The sequence below is a fragment of the Panthera uncia genome, chromosome B1 (genome assembly GCF_023721935.1).
Source record: "Panthera uncia isolate 11264 chromosome B1, Puncia_PCG_1.0, whole genome shotgun sequence".
Lineage (NCBI taxonomy): Eukaryota > Metazoa > Chordata > Mammalia > Carnivora > Felidae > Panthera > Panthera uncia.
In genome coordinates this window covers 139,979,878-140,007,387 of record NC_064811.1, presented here as the reverse complement: position 1 = coordinate 140,007,387, position 27,510 = coordinate 139,979,878, and the positions used below count along the sequence as shown (strand labels likewise).

At 37.0% G+C, this 27,510-nt stretch overlaps 1 pseudogene; it reads left to right on the top strand.

Annotated features, from left to right (window-relative positions):
• The window catches only part of LOC125922463 (ferritin light chain-like), a 39,874-nt pseudogene extending 12,920 nt beyond the window's left edge, over window positions 1–26,954 (top strand).
• The last annotated feature ends 556 nt before the right edge of the window (window positions 26,955–27,510 follow it).

Below are 27,510 nucleotides of genomic sequence, written 5' to 3'. Positions count from 1 at the left end.
TTGTTAAGAAGATAATATGGACATCAATTTCAGTCCAAGTCAGATCTCTCTCAAAAAAGCCATTGGTCTGTGAAATAAGCAAAATATATTTCAGAGTCAGCAAATATTCCAAACATCTTAATTTCAACAATTATAATCATGTCAAAGCAAAATGGTCTACTTAATGTTTAAATTATGTCAAGTTCTATATCAAAGATGACTTTTGAAGATCACATATCAACATTCAAAAACTAAGTGTCACCTAAAAGGGATTAAGATCATCATGAAAACCACTGTAATTATAATTATAGGTGGAAATTGAAATTTTAAATTGAAGCCCCTCTACTATACTTTTTCTAGCATTATAGTAGAATAACCTCCACTCAGCTGACTTTGCCAGATGACCTGGAAATTAATTACCAACACTCCTCCTCTCCATTTTAACTATTTCAACAGATTAATACATTTTAACAGGCTTTATTCTCTCAGGCACGTATGAAGAATGCAAAGGGCAGGTTTAGTCTTCTCATGATCTTCAACTGGCATTTTCTAATTCTATAACATGTCCTTCTTTAATTCATAATCTCCGTATCATTTGTTCTTCTATTCCCCATCCTCCTCCTTCTTTTATTCACTATTTTTCACTATTTCACCATTTTTCTCATTGTTTTTTCTCCCTAGCCTCTCAGCCTATTAAACAATCATATTGAGTGGCCCTTTGAAACACAGTCGCTGACCTAGATTTTGGCTAGTGGTTCAGAGTAAAAGTCTATTTGACTTTGAATATGTATTTTAATAACTTTTAACCTGAGTTTATTTCTTCCTAAACTAGTTTACAATTTTTTTGTGTGTGAATATTAGATAAGTACGTAAATTCTGCATCAAATAGATGGCAGATTATAAACACTCAAAAAAAAAGACATTATCACTAGTGGAAATAGTAATCGTAGTAGCAATAATATAATAATAGCTGATGCTTACTATTTCACCATTTCCTGATGATTCCTAGTCTGTGTTTTACATATATTAACTCATTTAGTCCAATAATAACTGTATGACATAGATGCTATTCTTTTTTTTTAATGTTTATTTATTTGCAGAGAGAGTGTGAGCAAGTGGGAGAGAGGCAGAAAGAAAGGGAGAGAGAAAATCCCAAGCAGGCTCCACATCGTCAATGCAGAACCCAAGGCAGGGCTCAATGCCAGAAACCACGAGATCCTGACCTGAGCCAAAATCAAGAGTTGAAGGCTTAACTAGCTGAGCCACCTAGACACCCTCATAGCTGCTATTATTATCTTCATTTTATAAATGATTAAAAACTGAGGCTCAGAAAGGTTATATAAATTGTCAGAGCATCTGGGAGGATTTTTGAGCCCAAGTACTTTTGTTAAGAGGATGTGGCCTTAACCACACATTATTAATAATAGCAAATGTCATTTTATCCAATGTGATATAACCTATTTTGTTTTTGTTTTGATTATTGTTTTCTCTTTGAATTTTCCTGAGTGATTTTGTTATTTATAACGGCTAAAATTCAGTATTTATTTGATATATATATATATATATATATATATATATATATAAAATCTAATCATTTGTATACAAAATATGTATCTTCAAATATACATCACTGATTAAAAAAAAAGAACTTTTGTATATGTAGTAAGAAGTAAGAAATTCTGGATTATTTCCCTCTCATATTTTAGAGGAGGTAAAGCAAAACCCAAATATTTTCCCTTGGGGTTATGGAGATCCTTGATCTAAGAGAATACTGCCTCCACCTAGCTGATCGCTGAAAGACTACAACCTCTCTGAGAGGGGCCAAAATGGCAGAACTGCATGGAAGACTTTTTTGCATCTCTCATCCCTGAAATGCAGCCCAATCAACACTAAAACATCTTACACACCTAGAAAACTGACTTGAGGATTAACACAACAATCTTCATAACCTAAACTGCAGAAGTCAGCAGGTACATGGTGAGGAGAGGTGAATTGGGGTAGACAGAAACTGTAGAGGGCAGGGAGATGTTTCTGCCTGTGGAGAGAGAATGGAGACGGGGAGATAGTATGGGAAAAGCACCCCCCTTATAGCAGCTGGAGAGAAAGTGGAAGAATGGAAATAGCCACAGGGGACTGAACAAAAAAGGGAGAAAGGAGAGGATTTAAATTCCATTAAGAGTCTATAAACAGGGCAAGCGCAGAGTCTGAAACTCTGCAGCTGGATACCTGATAGTGCTCTGGTGGGAAGATGAGTTCCCAGAAACAGAGAGCAAGGCCTGAGGCATCCTCAGGCCATACAAGGAGTGGCTGTTTCCCTGCTGGGAGGACATTTGATAGAGGCTGTGTGGCCTCCCCACAGGGAAAGGTCCCAGTGGACCTCAGAGAACAACCACATTCGCTGGTATTGGAACAAGGACGTTAAGGGTTAAGCCTGGTGCCAGATGTGTGTTGTGATTTTCCATAAACCCTGAAACACTGTTGCTGCATGATCATGTGAATTTTTCTGGGGAGCACTAGCACCCAGCTGTGGTCTCTAGGCATCCGTAGCAGCCTGGTCTCCCAAGCATTGCTGGGGGTGGGCTGACACCCGGCCATTACTCAGCGAGACCCCCGCACTGAGGTTCAGAACAGGTCAAAGCCGCAGTCCCTCAGAAGTGGGGGGTCAGGAAACAGAGCCCCATTTGAGATAAAACTCAGGAGGGAGGTGCCTGACAGTTTAGTCATGGACAATGTAGAAGCAGGGAGTGGATGGAAGCTGAAGACTAGGAAGGGTGCTTGATTGCTGTAGGTGAGAGCCCAGAGTTCTGATACTAGAAAGTGGATAGCTGTGTGATGCCATTTTCAACCCTCCCACACATGCACATACATGCCTGCAAGTGCCACAATAATCCACCCCAGTAAGCTAAGGAATACCATCTACTGGAAAATGGAGCTGTTGCACTAAGCCCCACCCAACAGGGCCAGCCACCTTCTTGAGGAATACCCCAAGTCTCTCCGCCTGCTTGGTTGAAGGACTATAAAGTGCTTCATTGTTTGATTTCTAGGGAAAAACAGATATAATTACAATTGTATTTCATTCTTTTTGTTGGTCTATCTATTTTTTTTCCTTTTCTTTTCTTATTCTTGAATACAGAGAGAGAAAAAATATTTTTATTTTCCATTTTTATTAAAAAGGTTTTTCTTTAATTTTTTCTATTATATTTGTTATTTTTTTTGTAAATTTTAAAAATATATTTTACTTTCATCATTTCATGTTATTCTATTTTATCATATTCATTGTTTCAAATTTTCAAATGTTGTCCTTTTTTTCCCTTTACTGCTATTTTCTTATCTTTCCTTTTTTCTCTAATCTATCTCTAATCTATCAAGCTTTTTTTAACAACCAGACCAAAACACACCTAGAATCTAGCATCATTTATTTGATTTTTTGAGTTGCTTTACATTTTTAATTTTTTTTAACTTTATTATTTCCTTTTCTTCCTTCAAAACAACAAAACAAAGGAATTCACTCCAAAAGAAAGAACAGGAAGAAATCACAGCCAAGGAGTTAATCAACACAGATACAAACAAGATGTCTGAGCCAGAATTTAGGATCATGATAATAAGAATACTAGCTGGGGTTGAATATAGATTAGAATCCCTTTATGCAGGGATGAAAGAAGTAAAAGCTAGCCAGGATGAAATAAAAAATGCTATAACTGAGCATTATATATAACTGACAGCGGCAAGGATGGAGGAAGCAGAGCAGCAAATCAGCAATATAGAGGACAAACTTATGGAGAATAATGAACCAGAAAAAAAGAGGGAGACTAAAGCAAAAAAACACAATATAAGAATTAGAGAATTCAGTGACTCATTAAAAAGGAATAACATCAGAATCATAGGGGTCCCAGAAGATGAAGAGAGAGAAAAAGGGTAGAACATTTATGTGAGCAAATCATAGCAGAAAACTTTCCTAACCTGGGGAAAAACACAGACATCAAAATCCAGGTTACACAGAAAACTCCCAATAGATTCAACAAAAATCAACCATCAACAAGGCATATCATAGTCAAATTCACAAAATACTCAGGCAAGGAAAGAATCATGAAAGCAGCAAGGGGGAAAAAAGTCCTTAATCTACAAGGGAAGACAGATCAGGTTCATAGCAGACCTATCCACAGAAACTTGGCAGGCCAGAAAGGAGTGGCAGGATATATTCAATGTGATGAACTGGAAAAATATGCAGCCAAGAATTCTTTTTTTTTTTCAATATATGAAGTTTATTGTCAAATTGGTTTCCATACAACACCCAGTGCTCATCCCAAAATGTGCCCTCCTCAATACCCATCACCCACCCCCCCCCCCCCCCACCCCCCATCAACCCTCAGTTTGTTCTCAGTTTTTAAGAGTCTCTTATGCTTGCAGCTAAGAATTCTTTATCCAGCAAGGTTGTCATTCAAAATAGAAGAAGAGATAAAAAGTTTCCCAGACAAACAAAAATTAAAGGAGTTCATGACCACTAAACCAGCCCTGCAAGAAATTTTATGGAGGACTCTCTGAGGGGAGAAAAGATGGGGGAAACACACAGACAGACAGACACACACACACACACACACACACACCAGAAATGACCAAAAGCAAAAAAGCCTAGAAAGGACCAGAGAACACCACCAGAAACTCCAACTCTGCAGGCAACATAGTGGCAATAAATTCATAACTTTCAGTACTCACTATAAATGTCAATGGACTAAGGCTCCAATCAAAAGACATAGGGTAACAGAATGGAAAAAGAAAACAAGATCCATCTATATGCTGGTTATAAGAGACCCATTTTAGACCTAAAGACACCTTCAAATTAAAAGAAAACCACCTATAATGCTAATGGTCACCAAAAGAAAGCTGAAGTAGCCATACTTATATCAGAAAATCTACTTTTTAAAATAAAGACTGTAACAAGAGACAAAGAAGGACATTATATCGTAATTAAGGGATCTATACACCAAGAAGACTTAACAATTGTAAACATTTGCACTCCAAATGTGGAATGCACAAATATATAAATCAATTAATCACAGACATAAAGAAACTCATTGATAATAATACCATAATAGTGGGGTACTTCAACACCCCACTTACAGTAATGGTCAGATCATCTAAACACCAAATCAACAAGGAAACAATGGCTTTGAAGGATACACTGGACCGGATGGACTTAACAGATATATTCAGAATATTTCATCCTAATGCAGCAGAATACACATTCTTCTCAAGTGCACATGGGACATTCTCTAGAATAGATCACATACTGGGACAAAAATCAACCCTCAACAAGTACAAAAATATCAAGATCATACCATGCATATTTTCAGAAAATAATCTATGAAACTCGACATCAACTACTGAAAAAAATTTGGAAAGATAAATACTTGGAGACTAAAGAGCATCCTACTAAAGAATGAATGGGCTAACCAAGAAGTTAAAGAGGAAATTAAAGACTACATGGAAGCCAATGAAAATGATAACACCTCAGCCCCAAACCTCTGAGATGCAGCAAAGACAGTCATAAGAGGGAAGTATATAGCAATCCAGGCATTCCAAATAAGGAAGAAAGTTCTCAGATACACAACCTAACCTTATACATTAAAGAGCTGGAAAAAGAACAAGAATAAAACCCAAAAATAGCAGAAGGCAGGAAATAATAAAGATTAGAGCAGCAATCAATGCTATCGAAACCAAAAACAAACAAAAAAGCAAGCAAGAAAAACAGCAACAGTAGAACAGATCAATGAAACCAGGAGCTGGTTCCTTGAAAGAATTAACAAAATTGATAAACCATTAGCCAGTTTGAACAAAGGGAAAAAGGAAAGGACCAGATAAATAAAATCAAGAATGAAAGATGAGAGATCACAACCAACACAGCAGAAATACAAACAATAATAAGAGAATATTATGAGCAATTATATGCCAATAAATTGGGCAAAGTGGAAGAAATGGAAAAATTCCTAGAAACATATGTAAACTACCAAACCTGAAACAGGAAGAAATAGAAAACTTGAACAGATCCATAACCAGAAATCAAATTAGTAATAAAAATTTCCACCACCCCCCCCTAAAAATAGAGTCCAGGTCCAGTTGGCTTTCCAGGGGAATTCTACTAAACGTTTAAAGAAAAGTTAAAGCCTATTCTTTTGAAGCTGTTCCAAAAAATAGAAATGGAAGGAAAACTTCCAAACTCATTTTACGAAGTCAGCATTACCTTGATTCCAAAACCAGATAAAGACCCCACTAAAAAGGAGAACTATAGACCAATTTCCCTGATGAACATGGAGGCAAAAATCCTCAATAAGATACTAGCCAACGGGACCTAACAATACATTAAAAAAATTATTCACCACAAATAAGTGGGATTTATACCTGGGACACAGGACTGGTTCAATATCCACAAAACAATCAATGTTATACATCACATCAATAAAAGAAAGGACAAGAACCACATGATCTTCTCAATAGATGCAGAGAAAGCATTTCACAAAATACAGCATTCTTTCCTGATAAAAACCCTCAAGAAAGTAGGGCTAGAAGGATCATACCTTAAGATCAAAAAAGCCATATACAAAAGACCCACCACTAATATCATGCTCAATGGGGAAAAACTAAGAGCTTTCCCCATAAAGTCAGGAACATGAGAGGGATATCCACTATCACTACTGTTATTCCACATAGTATTGGAAGTCTTAGCCTCAGCAATCAGACAACACAAAGGAATAAAAGGCATCCAGATTGGCCAGAGGGATGTCAAACTTTCACTTGTCACAGATGACATGATACTCTATATGGAAAACTCAAAACATTCCACCGAAAAACTGCTAGAACTAATCCATGAACTCAGAAAAGTCGCAGGATATAAAATCATTGCACAGAAACCAGTTGCATTCCTATACACCAATAATGAAACAACAGAAAGAGAAATCAAGGAATTAATACCATTTACAATTGCACCAAAACCATAAAATACCTAGGATTGAACCTAGCCAAAGAGGTGAAAAATCTATACACTGAAAACTATAGAAAGCTTATGAAAGAAATTGAAGGAGACACACAAAAAAGGGAAAAATATTCCGTGCTCCTGGATAGGAAGAACAAACATTGTTAAAATGTTGATACTACCCAAAGCAGCCTACATATTCAATTAAATCCCTATCAAAACATCACCAGCATTCTTCACAGAGCTACAACAAATAATCCTAAAATTTGTATGGAATTGGAAAAGACTCCCAATAACCAAAGCAATATTGAAAAAGAAAATCAAAGCTGGAGGCATCACAATACACAGACTTCAAGATGTATTAGAAAGCTCTAATCATCCAGATAGTATGGTACTGGCACAAAAACAGACACTCATATCAGTGGAACCCAATAGAGAACCCAGAAATGGACCCAGAAACATATGGCCAACTAATCTTTGACAAAGCAGGAAAGAATATCCAATGGAATAAAGACAGTCTCTTCAGCAAGTGGTGCTGGGAAAACTGGACAGCGAACAGCGACATGCAGAAGAATGAACCTGGACCACTTTCTTACACCATATACAAAAGTAAACTCAAAATGGATGAAAGACCTCAATGTAAGACAAGAAGCCATCAAAATCCTCATGGAGAAAGCAGGCAAAAACCTCTTTGATCTTGGCCACAGCAACTTCTTACTCAACACGTCTCTGGAGGCAAGAGAAACAAAAGCAAAAATGAACTACTGGGACCTCATCAAAATAAAAAGCTTCTGCACAGTGAAGGAAACAATCAGCAAAACTAAAAGGCAACCAACAGAATGAGAGAAGATATTTGCAAACGACATATCAGATAAAGAGTATCCAAAATCTATAAAGAACTTATCAAACTCAACACCCAAAAAACCAATAACTCAATGAAGAAATGGGCAAAAGACATGAATAGACACTTCTCCAAAGAAGACATCCAGATGGCCAACCGACACATGAAAAAATACTCAACATTACTCATCATCAGGGAAATATAAATCAAAACCACAATGAGATACCACCTCATAACTGTCAGAATGGCTCACATTAACAACTCAGGTAACAACAGATGGTGGCAAGGATGCAGAGAAAGAGGATCTCTTTTGCATTGCTGGTGAGAATGCAAGCTGGTGCAGCCACTCTGGAAAACAGTACGGAGGTTCCACCAAAAATTAAAAATAGAACTACCCTACATCCCAGAAATTGCACTACTAGATATTTATTCAAGAAATACAGGTGTGCTGTTTCAAAGGGGCACATGCATCCCGATGTTTGTAGCAGTGCTATCGACAATAGCCAAAATATGGAAAGAGCCTAAATGTCCAACGACAGATCAATGGATAAAGAAGATGTGATGCACACACACACACACACACACACACACACACACCCAATGGAGTATTACTTGGCAATCAAAAAGAATGAAATCTTGACATTTGCAACTACGTGGCTAGAACTGGAGGGTATTATGCTAAGTGAAATTAGTCAGTTAGAGAAAGACAAATATCATAAGAGTTCACTCATATGAGGAATTTAAGATACAAAACAGATGAACATAAGGGAAGGGAAGCAAAAATAATATAAAAACAGGGAGGGGGAAAAACATAAGAGACTCAAATATAGAGCTCAAACAGAGGGTTGTTGGAGGGGTTGTGGGAGGGGGGATGGACTAAATGGGTAAGGGGTATTAAGGAATCTATTTCCGAAATCATGTTGTACTATATTCTAACTAACTTGAGTATAAATTAAAAAATTAATTAATTTAAGAAATATATAAAAATTAAATAAAATGCCATGTTAAAAAAAAGACTATACCTCTCTAAGTCAGTAGCCTGTTTTATAATGTACTTTGATATATAGATGGTGTAAAAGATGGAAGCTTTGAAATACATCTACAATTATTTAGAAAAATTATTGTGTATGTGCATGTGTTCATGTGTATGTATGTAGTAAATATAGAAGGCAATCAAAACCATGTCTAGAAATAAACTTTATATTAAATTAATACAGATTTGTTACCAAATTTATGTTTAATATTTGGAAAATAACAAATGTTTTAAGATATTTAAAACAAGTAAAAAGCTGGATTAATCATTTATTGCTGGAAATTAAATTATGAAATCTAAACTTATATTGATATCTAAATAAATATAAAGGTAGACATAAATTATTTCTCTGGTATAAGGGAAAGGTATAGAATGAAAAATATTACATAAAGACAAGAGACAGGACAGTGAGAAAGATTATACATGTTAATTAAAATAAAGGTAAACATAATGTTTCTCCATATTCAATACAAAAGTACAACGAGTAAAGGAATTTCAGGTTTTTGTTGGTTATGGTTTTTTCTTCTTTTTTTTAATAACTGAGCTTGATCTGATAAAACCACTTTGGGTGGAAAACATTTAAAGACATATTACAAAAAATGTTGTTAAAAGTTGGAAACTGACATTTGTTGAGCACTTATGTGATAGACATTGTAGCCCTATGTATTTTTAGTCAGATCTTTTGTCAAATTTCTGAGGGAAAGCTGAAGGGGAGTCGGTGGGGTCTGTTACATTCTTAAGAGGAACCTTACCCCCAAAGGGGTTTGCTGTGGTCAGATGCTCCCAGCATTGTTCCAAAATTTGTGTTTTTCCCCACATAGGAACCTCAGGTACTAATCTCTCCCTCTCTACCTACTGAAACCTATCTCTTCCTATCATATTCCTCCCCTCCAAACACATGACTCCTAACTGCCGTTAGTAATTCCGACCTGATCTTAAGTGCTTTCTGCTGAAGGGGGGCAGTGACAGGGGAATGGCAGTCAGGGCAGGTTCAGAGGTCAGTCCAGAGGTCTGATATAAAGGGAGGGTGTTTGGAACATCTGGGCTAGGATGTTTCTTGGATGTCTTATTTTTCTGCATATGTGATGACATCTATGAATGACGTATAAAAAGAGTATCAGACCTACAAGTGTTAATATTCCAAATGCAATGCCTCCTAGGGAAGGAGCCACACCATTGGAAGGAAAGTCACATTGTAGCCATCCAAAACATCCCTGGCATGTCTAATCATATTTTTTAATCAACTTAACCACAGTTCTTCCTCCCTCTTCCATATTTTTTTTGGATCCGGTGATACTGTTTATTGGAATAATTAAGCACCTGAACTAGTTTTTGGTTCTCAGTCCTCAATTTCTCCTTTGACCATCCGGTTTCCATAGGAACAATTCCATGAGGCGATTCTACCTCAAGGAATGATTGATCTTCCATATCCAGATTACTACAAATTTTGTTAATCTGTCCTGGAGCTAGTAGCATTATAGTCCCTAATTCAGTTGTAATGTCCCTTTCTAACAAGGGAGTGGGGCTCTCCGGCATTAGGAAAAGGGAGTGTGAAAGACCAAGTCTTCCCATATGTTTCCCAGTGGCTGAGAGAAAAATTTAGTCATAAGCTTTCTGGAGATGCCTCTAATCATTACACAGCATTTCGATAGTTGGCTGGGAGTGGAAAGGAAGACAGAAAAGGTGGCTCTAGTGTCAAAAAGGAAATCAACCACTTTTCCTTCTGGGTTTCCAATAGGCAGTTGGTTTGGGGGAGCCACTGTAAAGACCCTCAGGCCTGGTCATTCCCTGTCAGGGACATTGGTTGTCTGAGCTCTCATTGATTGAGGTCCCTGAGGTCATTCAGATTTCCAGTGATTATCTCCACACAAGAGGCATGGCTTAGCAGGTTTCAACTTTGGACATCCCCTCTGAGGCTATTATCCTTTCCAGGGTCCTGAATGGCCTCATAAATGGCACTTGGTGCCAAGACCTTGGGAAGTCTGGTCTGACATTGTATGTAAGGCTGTAACTAAGGCCTCAGATTTTTTTTTCTTAAGACTCCTTCTCTGTTTCTTATTTTCCTCTTGATCTCAGTTGTAATATACCCAATTGGCAGCTTATAAGAGCTCCTCCAGGGTCCCTTCTGGGCTAACAGCTAATTCCTCTGAATATCTGGGGCCAAGTGACAAATTTTTCCTTTAGAATTGTCTTGACCTCAGGGGCATTAGGGGAGATAGCCATATGTTTAATGGGAGCCCCCCCCCCTTAACCTTTCTAGGAAAGCCACTGAGGTTTCATCCTGTGTCTATTAGATACAGGCTAATTTAGCATAATTTAAGGCTTATCCTTAGTTCTTTTTAATCCTTCCAAAATACAGGTTTGGAAATGGTGGTGACACCATTCCCCAATGGGATTATCATAGTCCCAATTAGGATCTTGGTGTGGGACTGCCTGGGGCCCAGGAGGGAACTGGAAGTTCCCTACAGGACCTCTAGTCCCATGATAATTAATGAGTTGCTTGTCCTATATCTGTTAGCCCCTGAAGAACCCCATGCTTCTCTGTCTCATTAAGAGTCTGAGTCAACAAAAGCATTATATCTTTCCAGGTCAATTCAGAAACATATGTAATATTCCAAAAAGCATCTAAATACTAATCCAGATCATCAGAAAATTTACCTAGATCTCCTTTTCTCTGTCTTAAATCTCGTAATGAAAACGGTACTTGTAATCTTATCATAGTGGCGCCTCCTTGCATCCCTCCTCCTGGCACTCCAGCTTCTTGTAGGGAAACAAGTATATTATGTGGTGGGCCTGGATAAGGTGGGCAGCAGGGAGCAGAAGTGCATGTTTTAAGTCTGGATATATAGACGGAGGACCCGAGAAGGAAGAGGTTGAGGTGGGAGACTTCCCTTACTCCCTCTCTAGGTCCACTTTGGGTACAAGCAAGGGGCCCTTAATTGTTTCCCTTCCTGATGGCTGGACTTTAGAAAGGACTGACATTAAATCAGGATTGACCTCACATTGCTTACACGCATCTTGATTTTTTCTTAAGTCCCCAAAACACTGAACATGAGAGACTTCTCCCCATTTCTCTCATGTTTGCAAAACAAGCCCAACTGTAGGGTAGTATCATAATTGATATTTCCCTCTGGCGACCAGGTTTTCTCCTCCAATTTGTATTGGGGCCAAGCCTCAGTGCAAAAGAAAATGAGTCACTTTTTCTTTAGGGTTTGTGGATCAAAATCATCCCAACTTTTTTAGAATGCATCCCAAAGGAGTACTGCTCTTTGTTGGAGAATTGCTCATCTATAGGAAAAAGAGGAAAAGGTGTCCCTCATCTTAATTTCCTATAGCTGGCCAGGAGAAACCTCATCTCCTGATCCCAGTTGTTGGGCAGGAGAGTCTCCTCTTGGTTGGGTATGCTACTGGCAGCTAAAAGCCAAAAGCCCTGTCAGTCTTATGAGGTGCTGGGAGTAGTCGCTCTTACCCGGGCTTGATTCCACCTCCAAGAGCTGACCTTGTCTTTCTTGATTTCCCCTACCCTTTCTGCTTCCCGCCCGTGGGACTCTGGGGGTATCTACTGTGACCAAACAAGATTCCCCCTGGTTGTCAAGGGATGTACTAGCTTTATTGTGGCTTGACAGTAATTTACATATTGGTCATTGGCCACCTTGAGGAGGGCAAAAAGGGCCAGAGTCAAGGTCTACTCTCCTGCCTTTTTCAGCAATGCCCACATAAATATATTCCAGCCATGTATGTGTCCATTTTAAGGTCTTTAGATTGGTATAAGTCATATACACTGGGTTAAGTGTAGCAAAATGGGTCCTATGTATCCTGCTAAAAGCCCTTCAGATATCACAGTCCTCCATCCCTCATATGGCACAGGAAAGCCTTCCTCCGCCTCACGGAAACAACACAAATGTGGAGCATTTGGAGGCTGGCAGCCAAAGACATTGCCATCATTTTCCCAGCCTTTGGATCAAAGCAGGGGCAATTTTAGTCACAGCCTGAGCAAAACAACTCAAAAGGTCATGCTGTCCTGCCCTTTTGGTTAAAATCATACATCTTTTCATCTTTCTTTTCCAAGACCAGTAAGTACCAAGAAGGGGTCCTGTATATTCTCTCCTGTATATCCATCAAATGTACGGTAAACCAGCATTTTGAAATTGATGCTAAAACACAAATTAAGAGACAGAAAGAGGAGAATTCTAATGAATACTCAAATGGAAGGTCAGGGATCAGGTTCTGCTAACAGCCTTCAGGCATCCACCGGAGAGTAGCCTTGGTCAGGACCCTTCAATTGCTGTTTGGCGTGCCCTGAGTCCCATGCATCTAGGGACTCTTCTTGAAAGGAAATTAGGGTTCCATCACACCAAGTTCCCAACCATGTTGGGGGATCAGATGAGAAGAAACACAAGGAGCCTGTCATGAAGACTTGAGAATGGCAGCCAGGCTATTCTCTCTCAACTGGCTGATGGGTGCCCATTGTTTGGTCTGAAAATTTTATTTAGGATAGAAAGTAAAGAGGAGATATCGGCCGCTCTTTATTAATGGTTAGAAAATGTTGATATCCTCGGGCGAGCACCCAAAGAAATGTTGCAGGATTTTTACCTCAATACCTGGAGTTTGTTGCCTCACTGCTTTGAAGAACGAAAAGGTGGACACAAAATAAGCACCAGGCAAAAGATTATTAGAGTATAAGAAAGGAAGAGTAGTATGAAAGCTGTCTTAGCAGAGAGGAGCATTCGAAGGTGAAAACCTGTGACTACAGGCAAGGGCCCTTGTTTTATAAGGTTCTGGTTGCCCCCCCTTCCCTTATCCATTGTTCCTTGATAACTCTAGGTGCTGGGTTGTCTATTCCCGATTGGCTCGATTCCATCGTGGGAGGAGTCGACTATCGGTCATATTGTCCCTTGTATAACATAAGTTTTATGGTTTACTTCTTTTAGTAGCTATTCTGATTGTCAAATTCCTGAGGGGAACCTGAGGGTGAGTAGATGGTATCTCTTACATTCTTACACCATCAGGGGTTTGCTGTGGTCAACGGCTCAGAGAATTGTTCCAAAATGTGTGTTTTTTTCCCCACCCAAGGAACGCAGGTCCTAACCTTTCCCCTCTGCCTATTTTATCCTATCTTTTCCCTATTATAGTAATAGGATAAACTTGAATCCACTATTCGTTATTTCAAGAACCACCTACGTCAGACCCTTTTGGTAGTTACTCACAGTTTTCCTACCCTATTTTTTTTTTCTTTTTTGTCTCTCTTTAGAGAGGCTAAACATGTCTGATATTTTATTTCTCAAATTCCTTTGCAGCTAAAGGCACCCAGGTGATTCAGTTCTGGACAATGGGACATGCCAGAAAGTCTCCTGGAATAGTAAGAAAACTATTTTCTTCTCTGATAAATTAAAGGAAGGAAGAGGAGAGGAAGGAAAAAAGAGGAAAGAGAGAAAACCTTGCCCACATTCTTTAATTTTTACATGGATGTGAGAGAATCCGATGCAGATTGCTCAAGTAGTCAAATTGTGACCATGAGAGCAAAAGTCAGTAGAATCAAACAGACCCCATTACTCCTACCAGAACCTTCTGAAGAACCCAGGAATTATCCACTTCTAGCTATGTTATACGAAACACTACTGATAGTGATACTCTTGGCTAGTTGTACCTGAGGCGCTCACCTGGGCCCATATTTACTCATAGCAACCTGCACAGACATCCCCACCACCACCATTAGTGTAGCAGGATTCTCGCACAGAGAGTCGTGACACAGAGGCTTTTCATGCTGGGAGGCAACCTTATTCGTGCCACCACGGATTCAGTTGGGTGGGTCATTAATCCCCGAAAAACTGAGCCTCAAATCCTGCATGGTGCAACCTTTTATGCATTTCCTACTTTGTCTCCCATATATAGGTAACGTATAGACATACAGTCTGACTGGGTGGTCTCATGTTACAAGGTCGTGATGGATGTCAGGTACAGACACACAGAGTCATGAGGGATGTCGCAAACGCACATAGATAGGTTGCTTTCACTTATCTTGAGGTTTCTTTTCTCCCACATTCCTTAGCAACGGAACCCTAACACATTAGGGCCAATGTTGTAGCTAAATGGGCTCTTGTGGTTTTTATTATGATTGCAGGACATACCTCAGCAAAACCATCAGAGATATTTGCAGAACAAGATTCATTACTCACAAGTCCTAGGTCCCACACAGCAAGGTCCCACATGGATAAAGAAAGAGAGAGAGAGTATGGACCTGGAGCTCTGCCTTCATAGGGTCTAATGATGATGTGCTCAAGGTTTCACAGATTCACTGTATTTTGGCAAATTTAATGCGTTAGAGTGGGAATTAATGGTAAAGGAGAAACATTCACTAAATCAGTCAGTTATCCAGGTTACCTATGGCTTTCTAAAAGAGGAACTTCAAGGGTGGGGGTGGCCTGGTTCATTATCTAATTGTTTTTCTAATAGCTGTGTCATACAGCTGGCAATGTTTATTCCAGATGGATGTCTTTGAGATAGTTGTGTTAGCAATCAACAATTTAATGTCCATCAATTACAATATAATCAGAAAGCTTAATGTCAGGCACTTACATAACACTGGGCAACAGTTGTGGCATCCAGCAGGAGGACATGTGACTTTCTCCTCAAATTGGGTCAAGGTCTTACCAGAATATTCCACTGCCTAAAGCCCACATTGTAAAGTTAAGAACCAATCACAATGCGTACATTAATCAGGGGAAGGAGGAGAAAGGAAATAATAAATTAATCGAGATATATTTATGAGAGGAGTATGTGATCATTCAGAAATAAAACGCACAGAGCCATCATAGTCTTTGTTCATGTAACTAGCCATGAGGCCTTGGTTGATATTTATAACTATTGTTTTGTTCCTACACTTCACACATTTCCTTTTGCCATAACCCCTTGAAACATAAATATTTCTGCATAAATGCAAGTCACTCGTTTCTGCTTCATTATAAGTTTTTTCTTTCAAATTCTTTTGTTATTCCTGTGCATTACTTGATTGTTCAAAAGATTTTCATATTTTTTATAGACATGATAAAAAGAATGTTTCCATAGAAAACTAAAATAAGTTTTCTATGCAAAAATGTACTAATATTAACATTGTATTTCACTGTGTTCTGTTAAGAATCAAGAATGCAAAATATTTTTGTCCAAAGCCATATGTAAGAGATGATTCTGGGAACTTTTGTCTAATAATTATAGTTAACAGTATAATAACTATTGTATTTTAAGTATGATTATGTAGCAGGCTATATATAAAACCATTAAACTTGATGGTTCTGGCTACAAAAATGAGTTAAGAAAAAGAAATAAAAGACACATATTGGACAGAAAGAAATAAAACTATCTCTTTCATAGATGACATCTTAGGAAAACCTAAGCAATCCACTAAAAACTATTAGAGCAAAAAGCTAGCTCAGCAACTTATAGGATACAATATGATTATACAAAAATCAATTGTATTTCTATATACTAGCAATGAACAATCCAAATTCAGGAAACAATCCATTTAATACAGCATAAAGAAGGATAAAATATTCAGGAATAAATTAAATAGAAGTGCAAGTCTGCACACTAAAAACTATAAAATATTGTTGAAAATACTTAAAGATCTAAATGAATAGTCAGTTTTGAAGACTTAATATTGTTAAAATTCCCTAGACTGATCTATGGATTTAATACAGCATTTATCAAAGTTCCAGCTGACTTCTTTTCAGAAACTGACAAGCTGATCCTAAAATTCATATGGACATCCAAAGAATCTGGAGTAGCCAAAAATATATTGAAAAACAACAACAACAAAAAGAAATTGGAAGATCACAATTTCCTATTTCAAAACATATTGCAATTATCAAGACTGCATGGCACTGACATAAGGTTAGTTATATAGGTTCGTAGAATTGAACTGAAAGTCCAGAAATAGGCCCTTACAGTAAATTGTTTTTGACAAGGTTGCCAAGACACTAAATAGTGAAAGAACGCCACTCAAAAAATGGTGCAGGTACCGCTGAATATCTACATGCAAAGGAATAAAGCCAGACCCCTACTTAACACCACAATTTGCTCACAATGGAACACGGAGTTAAATGTAAATGCTAAAACTAGGGGCTCTGGGTGGCTCAGTCAGTTGAGCATTTAATGGCTCAGAGATCATGATTCCAGAGTCCTGGGACTGAGCCCTGCTTAAGGTTCCATGTTGGGTGTGGAACATGCTTAAGATGCTCTCTCTCTCTTCCTCTGCCCCTCTCCCCAGCTCTCTCTCTCTCTGCTTCTCTCTCTCTCTCTCAAAAAAAAAAAAACAAAAACAAAAATAAAAAACGAAAACAAAAATAAAAATAAAACTATAAAACTTGGAAGAAAAGACAGTAGTAAACATATATAATCTTTGTTTCTTAGGAATGACACCAAAGTACAAGGGAGAAAAGAAAAAATTTTGAGTTGGACTTCACCCAAAGTAAGATCTATGGGGGTTCAAAGGATAGTGTCAAAAACATGAAAAGAAAATATTCAGAATGGAAGAAAATATTTGAAAATCTTACTAATGATAAGGGACTATATAAGAATATCTAAAGAAGTCTTACAACTCAGCAATTAAAGAAAAATAACCCTATTAAAGATTGACAAAAGACTTTAACATATATTTCTCCAAAGAAGATATACACATGTCCAATAAACACATGTAAAGATGTCCAACATTTCAGTCATTAGAGAAATGCAAATGAAAATCACAGTGAAATACCTCTCTGCATTTACTAGGGTTGCTAAAATAAAATGTCAGACAATGACAAGAGTTGAAAAGGATATGGAAAGTGGCGCCTGGGTGGCTCAGTTGGTTAAGCGTCCGACTTTGGCTCAGGTCATGATCTCGCGTTTCCTAGGTTTAAGCACCACATCAAGCTCTGTGATGACAGCTCAGAGCCTGGAGCGCTCTCTCTCTGCCCCTTTCCTGCTCATGCTCTGTCTCTGTCTCTCAAAAAGTGAATAAAGTTTAAAAAATTTTAAAAAAGAGAAAATGATATGGAGAAATTGAAACTATCCTACATTGCTGATGGTGGCAATATGGTGCCACCATTTTGGAAAACAATCTGTTAGTTCTTCAAACTGTTAAACATACACTTACCATATGACCCAGAAAGTCAACTGTTAGGTAGATATACAAAAGTGAAAACACATACCTCACAAAACATAATACATGAATATCAGCATTATTCATAGTAACCAAAAAGTAGAAACAATCTAAACATCCATTGATCCATGAATGATAAACAAAATGTGGTATATTCATACAGTGAAATAGTTGCTTGGCAATAAAAAAGAATGATGCTCTGACAGCAGGTTCAATACGGATGAACCTCAAAATATTATGCTAAGTGAATGATGCCAGTCATAAAAGTTGACACACTGTTATGATTCCATTTATATTAATTAACCAGAATAGACAAATGCCTAGAGGCAGAAAGTAGAGTCATGGTTGCCACGGATATTTGGGGTGGGAGGGCAAGAAAAACATGAAATGACTGAAAGAGTATGTAGTCTTTATTTGGGGTGATGAAAATATTTTCAAATTTGGGGTGATGTTTACACAACTCTAGGAATATGCTAAAAACCACTCAATTCCACATTTTAAAATATAAATATTGGGCACCTGGGAGGCCCAGTTGGTTAAGCATCTGACTTTTGATTTTGGCCCCAGTCATGATCTCAGGGTTCATGAGATCTGTGCTGACAGCGCAGATCCTGCTTAGAATTCTCTCTCCCCCTTTCTTCTCTCTGCCTCTCTCCTGCTGGCACGTGTGCATTCTCTCTCCCTCAAAATAAATAAATTAACTTTTAAAAGGTTAATGTTACGTTATGTCAATTATACCCCAACAAATATGTTATAATTTTTTTTTTAATTATTATAATCCCATTTAATGCAGCCCAGATGTTAATGAATTCCAGGGCAATAAGTAAAAGGAAGTTTTATCAGCTTTCACCCTTCTGGCTATGAAACTTGTTAGAAAGGAAGCATGATAATTCCCTTCATCTCTGTGATAACTTGCTCTGCCAGAATGATACACTGCTCTAATATTATATGAAGCTGGAGAGAGTGAACCTTGAGTTTAAGTTTGAAATCATATATATTTGTTTTAATTTACCTATTCAATTGATTAGATCTTTAACTCCTATTTACCTTGTCAGGTAGCAAAACCAAACTTTGTTTTCTCACTACTTAACCTGTCTTAATGGAAGCATGTAATGGTTTTACTGCATTTCATTATCTATGCCATTTTACTGATGTGTAAAACAGACTTAATGGTGGTTTTAAACATACCATTTTTATTGGCTTTGGGGGAATGAAGACAGTGTGCAACATTAAGTTTTTGACATTAAGATTTGCTGTATGATTTCTTTATGATCAGATTCAGTGCTTTCTAAGGAAGTATTTACATCTATAAAACATCCTTAAAGGTAAAAATATAGTGTTTTTAATGTATTAGAACTCAGAGAACTAGCTCTGTTTAGATAAAAAAAAAAAAAAGCAAATATAAAGTTGTGACAGGTTTCCAATAAATTTAGGTCATATAAATTCCACAAACCTATTCACAGCCCATGTTGTGTAGTCAGTTTTTGGTTCGTCTGTTGTTACTGAATGATCTGGATAGTGAACCCATTTCTCCTTTGCCTATGAGACAAAAGACAGGATAAGCGTAATAATAGCCAATTTTTATTTTGAAAATCTCATCCAACTTTATTTTTTCAAGGTAGTATAAGTATGACAACATAATGATTTTTAGAAAAGATTTAATATGTATTCAATATCTAATTCATTATTTTAAGCCAAGGTGGTTCAATGCATCCCCTTAAAATTTTAGTATTCTTAACAGCTGTAATAGACTGTATGGGTTTTTTTTCCCTTTATCTTCAAAGGTCACAGTTTCAAAAAGGCAAAAAAAATACAAAAATTGATTTTATGACATATATAGTAATAAGTAGATAGTGAATCCTGTATCAATTTTTCAATATTCCTTAGCATTTGGAACATCTACTAACTTCTTTATCCTCCCTCCCATCAATGTCCCTAAGTCACTCAAGTCTATTTTGCAACAGAAGCCACAACGACCAGTTTTGTACGAGTTTTTATTCTGTGAACAATATCCTACACACATAGACACATGCTTTTAAAAACATACAGTGGTGGAAAATGTACACACAATTCTAATTCTTTACTTTTTCTAATTATTACTTTTTTCATCTAACAATATCTTCTATTATATCCACACACAAAATCTCAATTTTATAACCATTATTGTTTTATGTATGATGTATAACAATTTACTTTTAAGTACATCCTACCAATGGACACTTTGTTTCCTATATTTTGGTATTATAAAACAATTGTATTTCACAAATATGCATTTGAAACTGAAGAAAAAGTTCTTAGAAGGGAAATTTCCAGGTCAAAGTATATTTGACTCAAATGTTCTTAACGTCTTTTAGGTGAATTTTTTTTTTTTCAAATTTAAAACGTTCACGAATAACTCCAAGTTTATCAATTTACATTCCATTCCAATAAAAATGAACAAATGCCTATTTTCCCATAACTTCATGAATATAATGTGTTCTCAAACTTTTTTCTTTTACCAAATTAATGAAAATTAGCATTGTCATGCTTTTCATTTGTATATTTCTTCTAATATGAATATTAAACTCATAATATTACTTTTCTCATAATGCAAGTTGCTTACTTCTTGTGCTTACTTATATATGTTTTATTGATTTTTAGGACCTCTTTAAATTAATGTATTGATGAATTAGCACTCTGTCTATAATGAGTTGAAAATATATTGTCCACTTTGTTTCCTCTTTGTTTATGGTATTTTCTGCCATACGGAAAATTTGATTTTCATGAAGTAAAATCCATTATACTATTGTGGCTGCTCATTGTGGTTTCAAACTTAAAAAGTCTTTCCCATACTGAAATGTTATGAAATTATGAAAACTTTGTCTACATATTGACAGGAATATCATTTATTGATCAGAATTTTGTTCTGTTGGATATGGGGTAGGTATCCAACATTTTTCATGTGCTTGCCGAAATCTATATTTAATACTAGTTTGAAAAACCATACTTCGCATTTATAAATTCTTATACATACCTGATTTTATAACTGAACTTTTCAGTTTGTTCCAGTTGGTTCTTCAGGGAGTGAGTGCCATAAAGTACCATTGAGCTATTTATATTGGTGGGGGTTGGATTTTCACCAATAAAGAGAGGAAACCCAAGGAAGAAGAAAAACAGGAAGGAGGCAGCATAGAGGGAGGGCTGAAGGTAGCACTAGCCCATGTCCCTACTGCGTGACTCAGAGGTAATAAGGCACAGCCAAACCGTAGATTCCTCTACACACAGGCATATACTCCTAATCACCAGAAAATTTTATATTGTTTTCATTGGATCAGCAGGAATCAAAGGAGACATTTCTAAGGATAATTTCCCATTATGAATATTGAGTATATTATGTCAGAATGAAAAGAAAATAAACAAAGATTATTTTCGTTATACCTAATGTGTTGTTACCTTGTAAAATATAGGCCTTGTATATTGAAGTATAAGCCAAAGAAAAAGAAAAAGAAGAGGAAAAGACAGAAAGACAAATGTTTAGGGGATGAGAATCTAGGTAATGGTAAATAAGCATAAGAGAAAACAACTTTGGAAAATGCCAGAGCAGAATAAAAATACAAAATGACAGGAACATATAAACCAGTTGGTCCTTCAGACAAAAAGTGAATGCAATAAATCAGAAGAAATCAAATGTAAAAATAAAAATGTATGTACAGCTACTTGCTGTCAAATTGAGACTCTGGATAAGGTCACCAGAATAAGGTAACAGTGCCATCCTGATGCTTATTGTCTGAGATGGCTCACCCTGTGATCACAACACTCCTTACACTGCTCTGGGACTCACTGGGCAATGGCCCATGCATGTAATAACCGATTCAGAGGAGGGGACTTTTTTCCAAGAGACAATTTGTGAACTGGACTCAGAGTTATGCTGCAAATATCCCTATATTATTAATGTATTTGGTATATCATCCTCTAGGAATTGGTAGCAATGGCTAAGACTTTGAATGACTTATCCTTAAATGAGTCATGACTAAGGCAGTATATATACAGATGTCTTAGTCTTCGATCACCCTCTTATTTATGTTGATCAAGAACTTTGACAACCTGCCTCCATCTTCTTTATTGGTCCAGTCCATCTGACAATTATCAGAATTCATATAGAAGACCTACCAGGCAGCTAACCTCTGAATTCTTGAACACATTCCCTCTATTGAATTTAACCTTCACTTCACTAAACTTTTACATTCTTGGGCAACAGGGGCCCTTGTATCAGCTAGAACTGTTCTACTTGGTCTTAGACTCTAACTTCCAATTGTATGGATACAACTTCTTAGTCATCTATTTTTCTCATTCAGTCATTCCCAAAACACATATTTAACCACAGTTAAGTCTCCCTTTAACCTTCAATATATGCTTATCCATAACTCTACTTTGATTTTCACTTTTACGGCTTTGACTTTAAGTTTCTTTACTTCAGTTATTTTCTTGCCAATACCCTTGTTCAGCTCCTCCCTATCCCTATTCTCCTTGTCAAACAAACTAAAAATAAAAAAAAAGAAATAAATAAAAAATACCAAAACCAACCAAACAACAATGACAAAAGCAAAAACAAAAGTTCAACGCTGGAAGAATTCCATTTCCATACTCTCTCCTTCTGTACTCAGGTGACTTTCATAGTATATTCATTAACTTCAGTCTGTCTCTGAAAGTCCCCAAAATCTTTCCACATGTCTCTAATTCTTTTTGTTCCATTATCCACAATAACTATATTAACTTCATTTGAATAATCAAATGATTTCCACTACATCCCTCCCTTAGATTACCAAATATCCTACTTATGAGAGAAAATAGAGGCTTTCTGGTGAAATATTATAAACTTCCTGTCTTTTCCCAAACTCATGGGCTACTCTACCATGGGGGAAAGGGAAAAGGTATATTTATTTATATTTCTTCCATTTAGGGAGTAAGGGCAGTCTGGATGTAAAATATATCACTTCATTGATCACCAGGATTTTGATTTAACAAATTAGCCTGGTAGCATTTTCTTCTTTCTTTAGAGTCAATGCTGACCTAGTGGTATTCAAACTTGGCTGCAGATTAGAATTACCTGAACGGTTTATTTTTTTTTTAATTTTTTAATGTTTATTTATCTTTGAGAGAAAGAGAACATGAGCAGGGGGAGGGCTAGCGAGAGGGAAACTGAGGACCCAAAGCAGGCTCTGCACTGTCAGCACAGAGACCAGCGTGGGGCTCAAACTCATGAACTGTGAGATCATGACCTGAGCCAAAGTCAGACGCTTAACCGACTGAGCCACCCAGGAGCCACTTACCTGAAAGTTTTAAAAAATTCCAGGAAGAGTCCAGACCACACTGCTAGAAATTCTCATTCAGTTGGTCTGAGAAGACCCAGGCTTTAGTATATTTTTATATACCAGGTCCCAGTGATTCAAAAGTATAGGCAGAGTTGAGAACACATACACACTAATCTTGGTCAGATACCCATTACGTGTAATCTGTGTTCCTGCAAAATTCTCCTCTCCTCATCTTTTAATGCAACCTACACATCGTTACAGTGTTAACCTTCTTGAAGTTTTCAGAACATAACTCTCATTCAAAATCTTTTCATTTTTCTTCATTTCAGTAGATACAATGATTAGATTCTTATCAGTCAAGATCTAGTCTCAGCACACTGTCAAGAATTTTCTCACAAAAATTTTTCTTTCATGTAACATCTCAATCTGCTGAGGTTGCTATAACAAAATACTACGGGAAGTAGATTATAAAAAAACAGAGAAAGTTATTTCTCCCAGCTCTACAGGCTGGAAATCAGTGATCAGGGTGCCAGTCCAGTTGGGCTGGAAGATGTTTCCCTGGTCTATCCTTTCATGGAAGTGGGGACAAAGGAGCCCTCTAGGGCCTCTTTCATAAGGGCATTCATCTCATGAGTATTCCACCCTCACGATCTAACCACCTTCTACAGGCTCTATTCCTCATATCATCACATAGGGCATTCGGATTTCAACATATGAATTTTGGGAGGAAAGAAACATTAAAACCATAACAAGTGCCTACTCTGTACCTCAGCTTAGTTTCCTGTAAATACTTTCTTATTTTCATACTTGTCTTACATCCTTTCTCATGAGGGCATATGTTCAAATAAAGAATAGAGGCTCCTGGGGTGAGAGAGAGACAGAGCACTGCACAGTCTTTCCTAGACAGATAAGGGAAGGGGCCAGCTGATGATGTACAGATTCACTGGAGGAAAACAAAGACTCCTTAAAAAAAAAAAGATAAAGTTTGAGACTTTCTGCAAAAAGTGATAAGGTAGTTTTTGCAAGCAAGTGAGGAAAAACATGGGACATGCTGAATAGGATCCGCAGATTACTCTGAGCTTTAAGATATATATTTTTAAAGAAATATGTAATCTAGACCAGGAAAAATAATTGTGTGACCATATCCAGCTACTGTCTTTTTAAAATAATTTAATCCTTGGGAAGGATGGGATAGGTGGAAAAGGGATATACTGGACATAAATATCAGCACACTAGTGTAGAGTACCTATAGTTTGCTGAATGTGAATTCTATTTAAATTACTCATAAAGTAAAATGCAATGCTTCTCAATGCAGACTTTAGGATTATCCATTCTCTACAACTCCTTTTGTTTTATTCATAAAATCCCAAGTAAAGGATCCCTGGATGCCTTTTATTTGAAAAGCATGAATCGATCCCTGGTACTGAAGTCAAGATTTTAGTTTCCAAACTACTAAAATTCATGTAAGCTTTCTAATAGAATGTTGCAATAAGATGTATTTCTGCCTGTGTGTTATTTATTACATATATATTTAGTGGCCAATAATCCAAACTATGAAAATATATGTAACATATGTAATACCTTTATATATTGCGTGTAATTGATTAATCCAAAAGGTATTTCCTTTTTCTTTTGAGTATACAATTACTTTGTAATTTTAGTTGAAAAGTGTTTTTACTTATTTAAAAAATGCAGACACGTTTTAATTTTAAGAATCATCTGCACTTTTCAAAATGCAAAGCTACAAAGTTTAACAGAAAGTACAGAGCATAAGTGTGATATATGAAGGAAAGTTTGAAACAAAATGTGATTCAAAAGGAACTTAGAAATAGAAACCAAAATAGATAATTTTAATACACAAGAAAAGTTGACAATTTTATGTCTTAAAATATATTATCACCAGAAAACTCCTATTTATCAAGAGTGAATTTAATTTCTTGTGCAATGCTTGCATTTACAAACCTCACATAGCTTATTTTCATAGTCTGTTGCCCTACACATAAATTATTACAAAATGACAGTATAAAAAAGGAAAGTAGGTATATAATAAATTGGCAGTTGTCATCCTAAATAGCTCACAGTCTCAGGCTTAGTATGTTTGTATGCTTTGCCAATAAAATCTAACTGAAACGTATGTCTTTTTTTTCCTCCTCTTCTTAAGTGGTACTTATTCTTCTGCCTGATATAGTTTGCTTTGTCTGATTGACAAAAAAGTTAGCTACTCCAGTGACATAAGTCAAGATCTAATTTCCAGGAATTTTTAATAAATTAAAGCTTCTAGGCATTAAGAAGAGGCTAACACAGACAACCTGTCTAGTATTATTTTGTTAATAACATTTCCCAAGCACCATTTTCAAACTCTCTCTCTCTCTGTAAGTAAGAGCTTTCTAATATCCTTATCATATTCCATCTGTTTTAAATACTAGCTCAAATTCTGCTTCCTTCTAAAACCTTTTTATCAAACATCTCCATTCTGTAAGCTTCCAACAAATTCCAGAATCATCCTTTGCCCTCTCTGAACACTTATATTTTAGTTGGTTTCAACTGACTATGAAAGCTTGTTTCTTTGCAACATGGGGAACTTCAATACTATGTTTTCTTCACTATCAATGCCATGGAAATCTCTTCAAGATAAGTTTTCTTTATAATTAGAGCTTATCTTTAATATAGCCATATATGTGGCACTGACCCTTGAACTAGGTTGGGGTTAGAGATGCCAACTCTTGCAAAGTCAAAAATCTATGTATAATTTTTGACTGCCCAAAGATTTAACTATTGATAGCCTACTGTTGATCAAAAGCCTTACCTGTAACATAAACAGTCAGTTAACACATATTTTGTATGTTGTACGTATTATATACTATGTTCATATAAAAAAGTAAGCTAGAGAAAAGAAAATGTTATTAAGAAAATCATAAGGAAGAGAAAATACATTGATAATACTGAACTATAAAAATCCTTGTATAGACAGTGCACCCAGAAGTCCTGTGGGTCTCTTCAACAGTGTTTGGACAAAACAGACTCAGGGATGCCTCTTTTTCCAGCCTTCCATCACTCTCCAATTTCCTTTCCAGTGGAAACCTTGGGATCGATCTGTCTTCTCAGCCATGCCCTGCATCAGGCACTAGTCAACACCATTTTTTGAGCTTAGCTCCCTATTGTGCATCAACATTAAGCCCCCAGATTCCTCAGAATTATTCCACTGAGGTGGAAGCTGCCAAACTTCCTGGTCATGCATCTGTGGGCCTCCTACACCTATCTGTCCCCAGGCTTCTATTCCCACCAGGATGTTGTGGCTCTGGATAGTGTGGGACACTTGTGTGACTTGGCAGAGGAGAAGCACCAGGGCACTCAGCCTCTCCAAAAGATGCAAAACCAGCATGGGGGCCACGCCCTCTTCCAAGATATGTAGAAGCCATCCCAAGATGAGTGAGGTAAAATTGTTTGCCACGGAAGCCGCCATAGTCCTGAAGAAGAGCCTGAAGCCGGCCTTTTGGATCTGCATGCCCTGGGCTCCGCTTGCGCAAACCCCCATCTGGGTGACTTCCTGTAGAGCCACTTCCTGGATGAGGAGGTGAAAGTCATCCAGAACTAACCACCTGACTAACCATAGGCTGCCTGGCCCCCAGACTGAGCTGGGCAAGTGTCTCTTCTAAAGGCTCACCCTCAAGCTTAACCAGGAGCCTGTGGAGACCAACGGCCCATAAGGGGATCCTCTGGCATCCCCCTGTTGCCAGGGCTTATGCCTGAGCCTCTCCTTCCAGCCATGAGGCAGTTTTTTAATGAGGCTGAAACCCTCACTCAAACCTAAAACCAAATGAAAACAATGAAGCTTTTCACAGGAAAGAAAAAAATCCGCGTTTGAGTGGACCTGAGTAGTTCAAACCCATGCTGTTTCAGGGTCAACTGTATATACATATATGTATATAATATAGGTATATTTTATATATAAATATGTCATTACATTTAATATATAACATATATGTGTGTGTGTATATATATGTATGTATATGTGTGTGTGTATGTATATACATATATATATATATATGTCATTATATACATCTAAAAGATTTTACATATTCTAAGCATTTTCTACGGTAAAGACAGCACAAGATACACACGCTCAGAAACATTATCTTAAAATTGCTTCATCATAAGCTGTGATATATTTAATTTTTGTCCTCAAAAGCATATTCTGGTAATTTCTCCCATCTTCATCTTTCTACTTTAAATGTGGCTGAGAATGCCAATTGGGTGGGAGTT